The sequence below is a fragment of the Geotrypetes seraphini genome, chromosome 4, assembly GCF_902459505.1.
Source record: "Geotrypetes seraphini chromosome 4, aGeoSer1.1, whole genome shotgun sequence".
NCBI lineage: Eukaryota > Metazoa > Chordata > Amphibia > Gymnophiona > Dermophiidae > Geotrypetes > Geotrypetes seraphini.
This window is the reverse complement of record NC_047087.1, coordinates 206,138,250-206,155,236: the sequence shown is the minus strand read 5'-3', so window position 1 is coordinate 206,155,236 and position 16,987 is coordinate 206,138,250.

Here is a 16,987-nt window from a genome sequence, read left to right as displayed (position 1 = left end):
GCGGCTGCCTCCTGCTGACCAGTTAACAGTTTGGGTAAGGAAGGAAGCGAGGGAAGGAGGGAATTTGCAGCTCAGGACCGCTGCCTGCTTCTGCCACTTTGGGATTTGAGGGAGAGAGGGAGGGAGGAGGGTTTTGTAACTCAGGACTGCTGCTACACTGGTGCTTCGTAGAAGGGGACGTCGGGGGGAGGGGGGTATTGAGGGCTATGTTCTAATACAGCACTCTAAATCAACCAGGAAAACAGTTATCTGGCATCCACCAATCCCTGTGGGTGACGGATAACTGAGATTCTATTGTATATTGAATATATAATCAAACTAAAAATTCAGATCAATATCACCCTGTAGAGTACTCACATAGCTGTCAGCTTATATGAATGTGCTGTACTCATATTTTTTAAAATAATGGTAACATATTTAAATTTCATTCTGACATGGTTATGGGATATTATGTTTGATTATGATCTGGCTTTTTTTTTTTTTAATGTCTGTTAAAATATACCTAATTACAGATTCTAGGCTTTTGAATTTGCTAATTGCATAACTAGTATTTCATGATGAAGCAAGCTAACTGGTTCAGACAGCAAATGTTCCTAAGGGATTCTTTTTTTCTGGATATAACCTCTTTTCTTTATCCTACTCCACAGCAGGTTCGATGGTTCTCTGGCATAAAAATTGAGTTTCTATCAATTTGGTAGTCAAGAACAGCAGGATAGCAGCAATGTTTGGCAATTGTATGTCTTTTATACTGTCTATGTACCTTGAAAGACAATGTGCTTTGGTACTATGGGCTTGTTTAATTCCCTTTTGCACTTTCAAAAGGTAATAATGCAGAGTGCTTCCTGATTCTGCTCCAGCGCCAGTTAAATCACATTGGGAGCATTTCATCAGTTCTCTGAGGGATGTTTGACAAACACCACAGCTGTCCATTACATTCAGATGTTACTGTATTTGCTGGTCATAATGGATGTATGTTAAAGTGAGAAATTGCTTCGTTAAAGGAGGAGATGCCAAGCCCAGAGCCACTATCTATATATTATTGCCCATTTTAGCCTATTGTTCAATAAATATTGTGATACGGTGAAGGTTCTGGAGTCTAATGAGCAATAATTTGCAGAAATTTGCAGAAATTAAAAATTAATTGGTTGGTAGGCGTCTAATTGGGTAGGTGTCTATAACTTTCAGGTGGGTGTCTAGTCTAATGCGCTTACTAGAAAGTAGACGTGGTTACAGGCAGATCATGGGTGAATCTTGGGCGTGCTTTCTGTGTATATGCCTCAATTGGACTTAGATTCTAGGATTTCAAGTTTCAAGTTTAATAAGAATTTGATTAATCGCCTATCATGGATTCTAAGCAATATATAATGGGGGTATACAAAATTTATTTATTTATTTATTTTAAACTTCTTTATTCATTTTTAAAACTACAATTGTGCACAAAAAATGATATAGTTACATAGAAAATTAATTTTATAACATAATACACTTTTAAAGATAATAAGAAAACTTATTTTCCCCAATCAAATAAACAATAAAATCTTAAAAATATATATAAACAATTCAATCATGCTTTTAATCATTTCCATAGCATATCGTCTCCCCCTCCCCAGGATGTGTATATTTCCTTATCAATATAAAAATAATCAATCCTTACAATATTTGGTTAATGGTTCCCAAACATCCATAAATATTTTATAATATCCCTTCTGAATGGCAATGTACCTTTCCATTTTAAATATATAACATAGTGATTCCCACCGGAATAAATAATTTAATCTATCCCAATTTTTCCAATTCTTTAAGATAAGCTGCATGGCAACCCCCGTCATTATAAGCAAAAGTTTATTTTTTACTGAAATTTGACTTTTTGCTTTCATAAATGTTCCAAATAAGATAGTATCATATGTTAAAGCCACTGGATTTTCTAATAAATTATTAACTTGATCCCATATAGATCTCCAAAATTCCATTATCAAAGGACAATAAAATAATAATTGATCCAGTGTCCCTACTTCAAGATGACAATGCCAGCATCTATTAGATTTAGAATCATCTACTTTATGTAAACGAACTAGGGTCCAAAAAATTCTATGCAACAAAAAAAACCATATTTGTCTCATAAATGCTGACAATGTACATTTCATCCTCCAAGACCAAATTTGTGACCATTGAGACGCATTAATTTGATACTATATCTCAATGCTCCAAATGTCACGTAGACCAGTTTTTGTTTTTTTATTCAAAAATCCAGATACTAATTTATATCACTGAGCGGCTAAGTGTCCTTGGAGAGGGGAGAGGGCAGAGCTACAATAAAATCAAGAAAAGAGAACATAAAGAGGAAAGAACAAGAGGAAGAGGGAAAAACTTCTTTATGGCTGCCATTTACTTGTTTGGGGAAGATGGACTAGCATAAGTGCTCAAATCTTTGAGCAGGAAACATTTCAATGGCCCCCCTTAAATTTTTCCAGGTTTATTTCCTCCATAATATGTAGGGGCAAAGGGTTCCAAGAGAGGGGGGGGGGCATAAATAGGGGGTGCCTAAGATGTTTCTGCCTACTGACACTTAAGTCCAATTTAAGTGCCATTAGGCACAATTCTATAGCAGTACCTATTTTTTAGGCATCGTTTATAGAATCGGGCCATGTCAAGATAATTAGCACTTATGCACATAAACGCCCTGAGTGCTATTACATAAAACAGTGTATCTCAAACTGTGTGAACAGTAGCCCATTCTCACGGTGGACAATCCAGGTCACTAGTACCTAGCCAAAACCCAAAGAGTAGCAATATTTCGATCCAGGGCAAGCAGTGGCTTGTCCCATGTCTTTCTCAATAACTGACTATGGACTTTTCCTCCAGGAAATTGTCCAAACCCTTCTTAAAACCAGCTATACAACATAGCCAGTCAGTGTTCCCTCTAAGCTGAGCAGGTGTCCTCCAGCTGCATTGCTACCACTAGGGGGTGGAATATTTTCAGTCGCTAAGGACAGGTATGTTCCCTGGAGTCCTGCAGAACTTGCCTGTCCCTCACAATTGAAAAATGTGACAGTAAAACAGCACCCTCTATTGGTGAGACTGTGGGTGGAGGACTCCTGTTATCTTATACTTTTGTATTCATTTATGTATGATCTATTTAATTCTCAATAAAAATTATTGCACTAACACCCCCCCCCCCTCCCAGCTACGCTATCCGCTCTTACCACAACCTCTGGCAATGCATTCCAGAGCTTAACTATTATCTGAGCAAAATAAATATTTCATCATATTGGTCTTAAAAGTATTTCCCTGTGACTTCATTGAGTCTCCCCCTAGTCTTTGTAATTTTTGATGGAGTGAAAAATCAATCCACTTCTACCCTTTCTTCTCTACTCAGGATTTTTTAGACTTCAAACATATCTCCCCTCAGCCGTCTCTTTTCCAAGCTGAAAGGCCCTAACCTTTTTAATCTTTCCTCATAAGAAAGGAGTTCCATCCTCTTTATCATCTTTGTTGCTCTTCTTTGAACCTTTTTCTAGTGCCGCAATATCTTTCATGAGATAAGGAAACCAGAATTGAAAAATACTCAAGGTGAGGTCACACCATGGAACAATACAGAGGCATTATAACATTTATCTTGTTTGCTTTTATGGCCGCCACTGTACATTGGGCAGAAGGTTTCATCGTATTGGCTACAATGACACCCAGATCTTTTTCTTGGGTGCTGATCCCCAAGGTGTACCCTAGCATCTGGTAACTATGATTCGGGTTATTCTTCCCAATGTGCATCACTTTGCATTTGTCCACATTAAATTTCATCTGCCACTTGGATGCCCAATTTCCTAAGGTCTGCCTGAAATTTTTTACAATCTGCATGTGTTTTAACAACTGTGAACAGTTTAATATCATCTACAAATTTAATCACCTCACTCGTTCCAATTTCCAGATCATTTATAAATATGTTAAATAGCACCAGTCACAGTACAGATCCTTGCGGCACTCCACTGTTTACTCTTCTCCTGACCATTTTATTACATTGAAAATTCTCCAAGGACTCATGAGGAGGTCAGAAAAAGCTGAGAGACTGCCATATTATATTTGGCCATGAAAAAAATTGGAAAACTGTAACCAGTGAAAGTACTACTTGTCCTTAGCTCACAGGCTTCAACTTACTTTGGAAAATCTGTTTCTTTTTTTTATATATATATATCTTTATTGATTTTCAAGTAGTAACAGTGCATTACTTATGAAGCTGAACATATAACAAATCAAGAAAAGCACTTTGAACTTATATATAATTGAAAGTAATATTTCCCCCACCCCTTTATTTAATCAATAATAAAAATGCAATTCTTCTTTCAATAACCCATTATTATTTAAAATAATACCCCAGTCCCATCCTGGATGTGTAATGAAATCAGACAAAAATAAAAGAGAAATGACAACTATATAGAAGCAATAAAAGATGCCAATTGGCCCCACACCAAGTTAAATACCTTACTATGCCCCAAAATTTCAGCATTCATTTTTTTCATATTTGTAGCTAGAGCATAAGTTCGCCCACCAGAAAGGAAAATTAAGTCGATCATAGTTCTTCCAATTACGTGTTGTCCTTGGCTCACAGGCTTCAACTTACTTTGGAAAATCTGTTTCTTGTCTAGAAGAACATCATTTATTTGGAGTCATTCCTATCTGGAAATGATATCTTATAATGTTGGAGGGCTGACAATTAGATTACTGTGTTTATGCCAGGCTGTTAAAAATAATGTGCTTCTGCATATTCATGGAGACACACTGGCAGGTCTAATCAATGGAAACATCCACATGTGAGAGGGAACACAAACAGCAGCACAGAACAGATTGCCGTTTGCCAAAGTTTGAGTATCAAGTGTATGCTAAAATGTTTCCTCATTTGTCTCTCCCTGAAAAGTGAATAAATTGGCACTTTTTATGGCAATCCCATGCCACACATTTGGCTCATAGCTTCTTTTTTTTTTTTTTCTTCCCCCCCAATCTAATTGCTGTGCACTGAGACACAAATATATTTTAAACTATTGTATTTATTTTATCAGAAAAAATTTCATCACATATCATACAATATTGATGATAAAAATAAACTAAAATCATATTAAGTTATAACTGCATAATATGGATAATAATACAAGAGATGATTTGACTGCAATGTCAACAGTGAAAGCCTATTAAAATAGGTAACACTCTTAAAGATAGACAATTTTTTAAAAATGCCATCAGTTGTCAGTGAGTACATACGGTTGATGTTAATCCCATCATGATTTAATCTATAATTGACTATGGGGAGAAAGATATGTCTCCCAAATCGGAGTGAATTTTTCCAGCTCATCTAATGAACTTGCCTTTGTCAATGCTCATTTTTCAAGATGGTCTTTTTTATATAGTAATAATTAAGTGGAAAAAAAAAAAAAAAGAACTGCCATACTGGTCCAGAGTAAAGGGAGGGGGGAGGGGATGAAAATTATCAACATGGACTTCTGCTGAGTTATTTTACCACAAACCAGGATATTTTAGCACAGTGCTAAATGCAAAATATATACCGCTGTTTACGTCTGCGAGATGTTTAGCGCTAACTCCTGGATTCTATAAATGGTGCCTAAAGTTGGATACCCCCATATGTGCATGATTCTGAGATCCATATGCAAATAAATTAGAAAACAAGCCATTGACAATGAATAATTGGCTGTTAACAAGTGATTATTTATAGATGCTGGCACTATTATACTGACATAGGGACTTTAGATCATCTGTTATTTTCTTGTCCGCTGATATTTGTTTTTTGGAAGTCAATTTGGGGACAAATAAATATAGTCTTAGAATCAGATATTCCATTAACATATGAAGCAATACCGTATTTTCGCGGATATAACGCGCGCGTTATACGCAATTTTACCTACCGCGCATACCCCTCGCGCGTTATATGCCTGAGCGCGGTATAGAAAAGTTTTTAAACATAGTTCCCACCCCGCCCGACGCCCGATTCACCCCCCCAGCAGGACCGCTCGCACCCCCACCCCGAACGACCGCTCGCACGCGCTCCCACCCGCACCCGCATCCACGATCGGAGCAAGAGGGAGCCCAAGCCCTCTTGCCCGGCCGACTCCCCGACGTCCGATACATCCCCCCCCCCCCGAAGGACCGCCGACTTCCCGACAATATCGGGCCAGGAGGGAGCCCAAACCCTCCTGGCCACGGCGACCCCCTACCCCCACCCCGCACTACATTATGGGCAGGAGGGATCCCAGGCCCTCCTGCCCTCGACGCAAACCCCCTCCCCCCAACGACCGCCCCCCCCACGAACCTCCGCCCGTCCCCCAGCCGACCCGCGACCCCCCTGGCTGACCCCCACGACACCCCCACCCGCCTTCCCCGTACCTTTGTGTAGTTGGGCCAGAAGGGAGCCCAAACCCTCCTGGCCACGGCGACCCCCTAACCCCACCCCGCACTACATTACGGGCAGGAGGGATCCCAGGCCCTCCTGCCCTCGACGCAAACCCCCCTCCCTCCAACGACCGCCCCCCCCCAAGAACCTCCGACCCGCCCCCCCAGCCGACCCGCGACCCCCCTGGCCGACCCCCACGACCCCCCCACCCCCCTTCCCCGTACCTTTGGAAGTTGGCCGGACAGACGGGAGCCAAACCCGCCTGTCCGGCAGGCAGCCAACGAAGGAATGAGGCCGGATTGGCCCATCCGTCCTAAAGCTCCGCCTACTGGTGGGGCCTAAGGCGCGTGGGCCAATCAGAATAGGCCCTGGAGCCTTAGGTCCCACCTGGGGGCGCGGCCTGAGACACATGGTCGGGTTTGGCCCATGTGCCTCAGGCCGCGCCCCCAGGTGGGACCTAAGGCTCCAGGGCCTATTCTGATTGGCCCACGCGCCTTAGGCCCCACCAGTAGGCGGAGCTTTAGGACGGATGGGCCAATCCGGCCTCATTCCTTCGTTGGCTGCCTGCCGGACAGGCGGGTTTGGCTCCCGTCTGTCCGGCCAACTTCCAAAGGTACGGGGAAGGGGGGTGGGGGGGTCGTGGGGGTCGGCCAGGGGGGTCGCGGGTCGGCTGGGGGATGGGCGGAGGTTCTTGGGGGGGGCGGTCGTTGGGGGGGGGGGGGGGTTTGCGTCGAGGGCAGGAGGGCCTGGGATCCCTCCTGCCCGTAATGTAGTGCGGGGTGGGGTTAGGGGGTCGCCGTGGCCAGGAGGGTTTGGGCTCCCTTCTGGCCCAACTACACAAAGGTACGGGGAAGGCGGGTGGGGGTGTCGTGGGGGTCGGCCAGGGGGGTCGCGGGTCGGCTGGGGGACGGGCGGAGGTTCTTGGGGGGGGCGGTCGTTGGGGGGAGGGGGTTTGCGTCGAGGGCAGGAGGGCCTGGGATCCCTCCTGCCCGTAATGTAGTGCGGGGTGGGGTTAGGGGGTCGCCGTGGCCAGGAGGGTTTGGGCTCCCTCCTGGCCCGATATTGTTGGGGAGTCGGCGGTCCTTCGGGGTGAGGGTGCGAGTGGTCCTGCCGGGGGGGGGGGATGTATCGGACGTCGGGGGGGGGGCATCAGGCTTTCAGGATGGGGACAGACCTTCAAGGGGGGACAGGACTTCAAGGGGGGACAGTGCACGGAAAGTCAGGGGGGGTGAACGGAGAGTCGGGACAGCGCACGGAAAGTCAGGGCGGGCGAAAGGAGCGTCGGGCATCATGCGCGTTATATGCCTGAGCGCGGTATAGAAAAGTTTTGGTACATATCATCGTGATTTCTGCGCGCTATACCCCTGTGCGCGGTTTACACAGGTGCGCGTTATATCCGCGAAAATACGGTAATCTGTGGTACTATTTTACATGTTAAACCTCCCCTTGATAAATTTAAAAGCCGTCTTTTCTTGATTTTAACTAGAATTGCGGTTCAAATGATCACAACAAACTGGAAAAATCATGACAGGTTAAATTATACATTTTGGTGGACAAATGTATGTAATACATATAAATATGAGAGAATGAACGCTGAATGTTTAGGGTTTAGTGTTTTATTTAACAAAATATGGAGTCCATTGGCATTATTTGCTGTTTCACATTAAAAGATAATATGTTCCCTTCTGAGTTTTTTCATTACACATCTGGAATGGGATGGGAGGTAGGGTAGGGAAAGGTAATGAAAATATAGATATTAATTCTTCATATTAAAGATGTTTAAAATTGTCAATATTAATAATTGATGGAAAGGGGTTGGGTATAGTGTATTCTTTGTTATATATTTGTTATATTCTGTTATTTTCAATCTAAATGTATTACACTATTGTAACTAAATAAAATAATAAAAATGTTTAAAAAAAAACAACAAGCAATTATTGATGTTAATTGGCACTAATTTGGATTTGCCTGCGGATCCGGCTATTGCACTATTCTATAACGATCCATGCCCAAATTCTCTTGCTTGTAATCCAAAGGACATGGTAGGGACATGGGTGAGTCAGTGGCATTCAGAAAAGATACACATGTTATTACAAAGTTTCAGGAATCTGCACCCAACTTGCAAGCTGTTTATACCAGTTTTCATTTGGTGTAAGTCAGGGGTCTCAAAGTCCCTCCTTGAGGGCCGCAATCGAGTCGGGATTTCAGGATTTCCCCAATGAATATGCATGAGATCTATGTGCATGCACTGCTTTCAATGCATAGTCACTGGGGAAATCCTGAAAACCCGACTGGATTGCGGCCCTCAAGGAAGGACTTTGAGATCCCTGGTGTAAGTCCTCGTGCTCAAAGTTTGGCATGTGAATTTCTACTATTCTATAAAGGGTACTCATCCCAAAGTGCCTTTTATAGAACAATACTGAGTGCTGATGTTTCCCGGCACCTATTTTTCAGTACACCAAAAAGTATCCTCAGGACTGTATCACTCACTTATTAAGAGAATACAAAAAAAATGGAGAAGTCCTCAGTATTCCCAGGATTTAACAACACCTGGAACTCTATGGGCTCCTTTTACTAAGCCGCGTTAGGGCTTTAACGCATGGAATAGTGCGTGCTAAATTGCCGCATGAGCTACACCTTAATGCCAGCATTGAGCTGGTATTAGTTCTAGCCACGTAGCATGGGTTTAGCGCGCTAAAATGCTGCGTGCGCTAAAAACGCTAACACAGCTTAGTAAAAGGAGCCCTATGTCAGCTTCAAAGGCTGTAATAGGCAATACATCCTTGGTTAAAAAACTCCATACATTTAATTAAGTGCTCTTAATTTCAGTTATACTCGCTCGGTCTTTATAATATATGCTCAACAAATTGCTGCCAAAATATAAAAAAGCATCAATCCAGCCAAAAAGAAAAAGAACCAAGCCCGCCATTTTACCTACCAGCAGGTTTAAATGCTATGGTAGAATGGTGGGCTTTTAAAAAAAATTATGCCCTCCTCCTAGGCCAGCGATAGGCAAATCTGGTCCTCGAGAGCCGGAGCCAGGTCAGGTTGTCAGGATATCCACATATGCATAAGATAGATTTGCATCTCAAGGAGGCAGTGCATGCAAATCCATCTTATACATATTCATTGTGGATATCCTGAAAACCTGACCTGGCTCCGGCTCTCGAGGACCGGAATTGCCTACCCCTGTTCTAAACAATGAAATTTGATTGGTTCAAAACGATTCCACCATGCCTTAAAACTGATCCAGACACCGAGTAGCCATTTTCCTGAGAGAAAGTCAATGAAGGCGGTAGCTCTTTTTCTTACAATGTGAGCACTTTTTCAAGATTGGATGTGATTCAGTAGGTTTAACACAGGGGTGTCCAATGTCGGTCCTCGAGGGCCGCAGTCCAGTCGGATTTTCAGGATTTCCCCAATGAATATACATGAGGTCTATTTGCATGCACTGCTTTCATTGTATGCTAATAGATCTCATGCATATTCATTGGGGAAATCCTGAAAACCCGACTGGATTGCGGACCTCGAGGACCGACATTGGACACCCCTGGTTTAACAGAATAATTTCTTTTGATTTCTGTTTTTTTTTAATTTTTCATAGAGTTTCCCCTGATGCGGTGTTATTGTGAAACAGGGTCTTGTTGGGAAATTTATTTGATTATGTAAACAGTGGACTTCAGCTGATACTGAACGCTTTTTCCATTCTGTGGATCTCTGCAGTGACTTTTGTCTAGCGCAGTGTTCTTCAATCACCAGTCCATGGACCAGTGCCGGTCCACAGAAATTTCCTGCCAGGCCACAGGGCCAGCACATGCATCAGGCCCAAAACAGTGTTCTTCAACCGCCAGTCCACGGTGCAATCGATGCGGTGTTATCTTCAAGCCAGCTCCCTCTTCCTAACTGATTCAGTGTACAAAGCCACGGACAGTGGCTCCTACGGGCATCCTGCGCTTGAACCGGAAGCCTTCTCTCTGACATTGCAACGTCAGAGAGAAGGCTTCCAGATGAGGCACGGGACGTGCAAGGTGCAATTAGTACTATCATGGGGTCTGGGTGGAGATTGGGTAGAGATGGGCGGGGTCTGGCCCACGACTTAGCCCAATGTTCTTCAACCGCCGGTCCACAGACCGATGCCGGTCCACAGAATAATTATTTTATTTCTGCCGGTCCATAGGTATAAAAAGGTTGAAAAACACTGGTCTAGCGGAACTGACTGAAACTACACTCACAGATAAGTGCTTGGTTATTTTTCTCTTTGACTGGATTGATACTTTTTTGATATTTGTGTAGTGATTTGTTGAGCATATATTATAAAGACCAAGCGAGTATAACTGAAATTAAGAGAACTTAATTAAATGTATGGAGTTTTTTGACTAAGGATTTATTGTCTATTACACTTCCCGCTCCGTATTCGTGGTTCCACCAATTGCGGTTTCGACTATTCACAGTTTTTCGTTTGCAGGCTCCGCCCCCCCAATTACATCAGAGAAAATTGCTGCTCCCAACATTGCACAGAAAAAATCGCTGCACTTTCTTCACAGGAACAGGTCAGGTTATTCGCGGTTTTAGCATATTCTCTAGGGTTTTTAACAGAAAACCGCAAATAACATACAAAAAGTTATTAGCAGTTTTTCTGTGTTCGCTGAATTATTTTTCCCCTATCACCGCGAATATGGAGGGGGAAGTCTACAGCTTTTGAAGCTGACAAAGTTCTAGGTGTTGTTAAATCCTAGGAGTACTGAGGTCTTTTTCTCCATTTTTTTGTATTTTCTTAATAAGTGGGTGATCAGTCCCGAGGATATTTGGATACGTTTTGGTGTGTTGCAATATTTTTGGTATTCAGCTTGTTTGTATTTAGTTTTTGACCTATTTTTCAGTGCCATTTACTGGCCCTCAATGCCTTGCACCAGGTGTGGTCCAAAATGTTTAATGCAAGACATAGCAAACCTGTTTGTAGTTGGAAAACATCTAGTTCTATGCTTTTCATACGATGGATAGTGCCATGTTTTGTAACAGGCTACCTCTATACATTTTGAGGCTGGAGCCAGTGGTGTAGCGAGGTTGAGAGGCCCCTAGGGTGGTGGCACCCCACCCTCTTCTCTGCACCCCCACCCGCGGGTGTGAGCCGCTTCCCTTCCCCTGTACCTTTTTTACATTCCTTGTGTGAGCAACAACCCCCAACTTGCTGTCGCGCCTATGTGGGCTCTCCCTCTGATGATACTTCCTAGGCACGAATCTTGGAAGTGACCTCAGAAGAAGAGCCAATGTAGGCACGACAACAGGTTGCTGCTCCCACCAGGAATGTTACAGAGGTATGAGGGAAGGGAAGCGGCACATGTATGCAACAGTGTGTGTGTATATATGGGGTGGAGGTGGGGGCAGGGAAGGAGCAGGGGGATGGAGAGGAGGACAGGTACCATGCCTCTACCAAAAAGGCACCCAGGTTGGACAGCCCCCTGTCCCCCTTACTATGCCACTGTCTAGAGCTATATGTTTTGTGCTGCTGCGCAGGTGGCGCTAGACATTTTCCTCTGCAGGCACTGAATGGACACATGGGATACCGTGCAAACCTCCTAGACCAGGGGTGGGCAACTCCGGTCCTCGAGGGCCGGAATCCAGTCGGGTTTTCAGGATTTCCCCAATTAATATTGTCACAGGGTCGCCCCTGTTCCTAGTGAGGAAGCCTTGCCAGAGAAGGGAAATAGGGTTAAAACCCTTGCAAGTATTCCTAAACCGGCTAGGGAGAGTCCCAAAGCAGCCCCTAGGAACACTTATAAGCCAAGCCTTCCAACACTTAAACCTTTTAAAGCCCTGCCTAAAGCGGGTAGATCTGGTTTAGCTTTACCTAACCACTATAATAGGCAAAGTCCTCTTGCAAAAATAAAGACAACCAAACAAAATATAAAGAAACAAGTGGAAAGACTACATTTCACAGCAGGCCTAGAGCCAGGGGCAGGAAAGAGCAAGGCTGGAATACAAACCACTTCCAATCAGTCCCAAATTGGTTTAGGCCAGGTGGGGAGCTCTTTGAGAGCAGGCTAAACCAACACACCTGCAGAAAGGATTAATCAGCTTCCTGCAGTGAGAGAAAAGGGAGTAACTTTCTCAAAGCAGGGGAGCCAGCTCCAGAAGCAGTGGGAGCACCAGCCTCAGAGTACACACCAGCTCCCAACCCAGCAAACCAGAGCAAGTCAGCTGGTTGCAAGTTACAGATTGCCAGCCCAAGGAATTAAGAAGCCACAGTCTACCTCCTGGCTACCAGGCCAGGAAGAGGTGGATGATACAGAAGTCACAGAGAGTGGTGAAACTGTGTTTGGGCAGGACATTGAGTTAGCTGATGAAGACTTTGCATATGATATGGAGATAGAGGAAACAGAGCAGCCCATTATTGAAAGTATGGAAACAAGCTGATCTTTTCCTGTTATGGCAGCTGGGAGAAAATATAGAATGTGCACTACCTTAGGACAAGGCTGGAAAGTTTTTGTGTTTGAAGAAAGCTTTACATTAAGAACCAGGTTTTTTTTTGTTTTTCTCTTTTGGAGACAGTAAGCTGGGAACTGACTATTATGTGGGTTCTAAATGCTGCCAGGATACCAGGTGATACAAACCTGAAGAAGCCTATTGAAGGTTTTGTTTTGATTTTTTGTTCAATAAAGTATTCTTGAGAAATTACATCTCTGACTCTGAACTGGTAGTTTTTCCTTTATTCCAATACCGAGCTACCATTAGAACATCGCATAACCGCTCAGCTGAGGTTTATGTGCACTGGGTAAGGCCACTTGCTGAGCCCAGCTTGGCCACACCCGGTCACAATATGCATTGAAAGCAGTACATTCAAATTGATCTCATGCATATTCATTGGGGAAATCCTGAAAACCCAACTGGATTCTGGTCCTCGACAACCCGGAGTTGCCCATCCCTATCCTCATAATCAAAAAAATATAAATGTCCAGAAAGCATCCTAAATCAGCACTTGGATGTCCTAATTGCCAGGACATCCAAGTGCCGATAATCAAAGCTGCCTTTCTGGATGTCTAGCAAGGTGTCCCGCCTCTGTGCGTCTAGACCTTGAGATGAGCATGATGGAGGCATGTTATGAGCGGGCTTTGGGCGTGCTCATAACAAGGGAGGATTTGACTTGGATGTCTTGCAGCAATAATTGAACATTTTGCAAGACGTCTTGGACTGAACTTAAATGTCTGGAACTAGACCTGTTTTAGAAGTGTTTAAGTGCCACAAAGATGCCCAAATTGACCAGATTGCTACTGCATGCATCAAGGTAAGACACCCCCACACTCACCCAGTGCTCACTGAACCCCTTCCATCACACAAAAATGAGAACAAAAAGGTACATACCTGTCTCTAAAATAGCAGCAACTAGTATGTGGAAACCTAGTAGAGCTGCACACAGGTGTCTTAAGTAGCCTGGATGTTTTTCTGATCAAAAATGAGGTATAAAATTAGACGTTCATGCGGCCTAAACATCCTGGTGGTCAAAATGTCTAAGTAGACAATTTTCAAAAAAAATATATACAGTATATTTGGACGTCCAGCAGTTTGCCATTTGAAAATGGCCATTTTTGTTCCTCCAACACTGGACAACCAGCTGGAAACATCCAAGTAGGACTTAGACTTTTTTTTTTTTTTCTTTTTTGAAAATGCCTCTCTACGGGGCTAATTTTCAAAAAAGAAAGATGTTTCAAAAATGCCAAGATGTCCAAGTAGTCATTTTCAAAATTGACTTTCTAGATATCTTGGCATACTTCTTGTCTGCAGTGCATCCAAAGTTTAAAGGGGTATGTTATGAGTGAGCTTAGGGCATGCTTAACTCTTGGACACCTTATGGCAATAATCAAATATTTACCAAGAAGTTTAGGATGTTATTTAAATGTTTGGAGTTAGACCCGTTTTAAAAGTGAATAAGGGCCAAAATGGTATCCAAACTGATCAGATGTCCACTGGGGGGATTAAGGCATGACACCTCCCCCTATACACACACACTCTCCCAGTGGTCACTGATTCCCTCCTACCCCCTTCAAAGATCAGAATGAAACAGTACATACCTGTCTCTATAACAGCAGCACATGGTAAGGAAAATCCTAATTGAACAGCAAGCAGGCGTTTGGAATAGTTTTGTGGGTGGGCTAGTGAACCATAGAGAGGAGGACAAAGGCCCATATCCCACTCTAACCACTACATTTATGGTGGAAAGTATGAGCCCTTCAATACCCACCAATATCCTACTGTACTGCCTTATAGATGACACATGTAGCTATAAGGGCTTTTGGGGGTAGTAGACAGATGGGTATAGCAGGTTTTAAGTTGGGGAGAGGGTTTGGAGAACTCACCACACATTATAAGGGAGTTATGGTGAGATATCATCCTTTATGTGAAGTTCACAGCAGTGCCTCTAAGGTGCCCCACTGCTCTGCTGGTGTGTCTGTGTGGCCAATCCATTAAAAATACTAGCCCCTCTTATATGCAAATGGATTTTTGGACATGTTTCATCAGGACATCCTATTCTTCAAAAATGACCAAAAAAGATAGGCATCTTGCTAGGCCAATTATAGATGCCTCACTAGGCCAAGACGTCTAGCAGGTCACCACACACACACACAAAAAAAGATGTCTTGAGGTTTTGAAAATGGGCATTTTCTCCAGTCAATTTTTGGACATCTTTCTCATGATATCCAAACTCAGACTTAGACGTGCTAATGAAAATGACCCTCTATGTTGTTGTCCCATGAGGATAGGGCATGCTGCTGTGTACTCATGTGGGCCATTTTCAGCTTCCTAGACACCCTTGGACCCATTTCTCTAAGTATACAATTCACTTTCACATATTTTGAGACATTGCCATTTGGATGAGCTTTTCGATATCTTGGTCAGATGAAAATATGCCAATTTTATTAAATATATAACATGTTTTAGATGTTTTAGATATATGCAGACTACAAATAATAAAAAACTATCTTCCGGCCCTCATAGCTTTCTTGCTGTGGCTAGCTTAGGAACCAGAAAAACCAGCAAACCAGGAACAGCTTTGAAGTTAAGAACCAAACAGGAATCACAGAAGCAGGATAAGGAGCAGGATCACCACACTAGCACTGGACCAGGAGCACAGGAACCAGAACCAGAACCAGGAACTGGAACACCTATCAGGTAAGCATTAGCACCTGTCATTAAAGAAAATTTTAAAAAAACCTGTCTCCATTTATGTTCAGGAACTTACTGTGTACTATTCTAATGTCAATAACAGTTCGTTTGCAAAAGTTAGACAGTTCTAAATCTAATAGATGCTGGCACTGTCATATTGATATAGGGACTTTGGATCATTTGTTGTATTTTTTTTTAATATTTAAATATTTATTGAGAAACTTTTATATTTTACATGTTGCAGATGTAGTACAATATCAACATTACCACATAAACCGATTAACATCAAATATAAACAGCAGTTAAACAATACCTTAGAAATAGCAAATAAATCAAGCTCCAAATCGTATTAAATCAAATTCCAGTAATCAAGTATTCTCATCCCAAAATCCCATCCTAAATCCAAATCCCCACCATCATCACTCCCCAATCCCCCCCCCCCGAACCCCATTCATCTAGCAGACAACAGAGCAAGTGACACCAGGAGGTCCCCTAAAGAGCATCCAATATTTCTTGCAGCTTACTCCAATTTGGAAAGTAAGTGGTATAAATATGGCGCCTCTTAGCCATTGCTATCCATCTTTCCTATCGAAATTAATCGATTTACCCATGCAGTTTGAGAGGGAGCCTCAGCATTTTTCCATTGGTTGGCGATAAGACATTTCGCTGCCGCCAAACCCCATCTCATAATTTTTGTTTGCCAAGAGTGCTCCCTGTTATTATGTAATCCCAAAAGACAGCTCTGAGGAGACAGAGCCACACATTCGCCCAGACTCTCAGATAGTGTGCTAGTCACATATTTCCAAAATGATTGGATAATCCTGCATTCCCACCATATATGCATAAAAGATCCCACATGCAAACCGCATCTCCAACAATGTTCAGGTACTCCAGGAAACATTCTATGCAGACGATCAGGGGTATAATACCATCGTGTTAATACCTTATAAGCATTTTCCTGAACCAAAGCACAGGATGAGGCTTTATAAGTCTCCCTACAAACCGTCTCCCATTCTTTAACAGACAATCTTGTTTCTAGGTCCCTCTCCCATTGTTTTTGAAAAGGGTAAGTAGCAGGTAAGTATCCCTTCCTATATTGATATATCACCGACAATGGTTTAGGAACCCTCTGCAGCAACAACCAAAGATTTTCCAATGGTTCCATATCAGGTTGCAGTCCAGATCCCCAACCCTGTACCGCCATAAAATGTCGGATTTGTAAGTATGCAAAATAATCACTGTCTGGTAAATCATATTTCTGTTGAATTGTATGAAATGGAATGATCCCAGTCTTCCCCATTAGATCTCGAAATACTCTGATCCCCCTTTGAGACCATCTTTGAAAGACCCTATTATCTCGGCCTGCTGGAAACAGAGATTCAGTAGATATACTTGCCAGGGATGAAACCAAAGTCCCACCGCCCATCTGTTTAC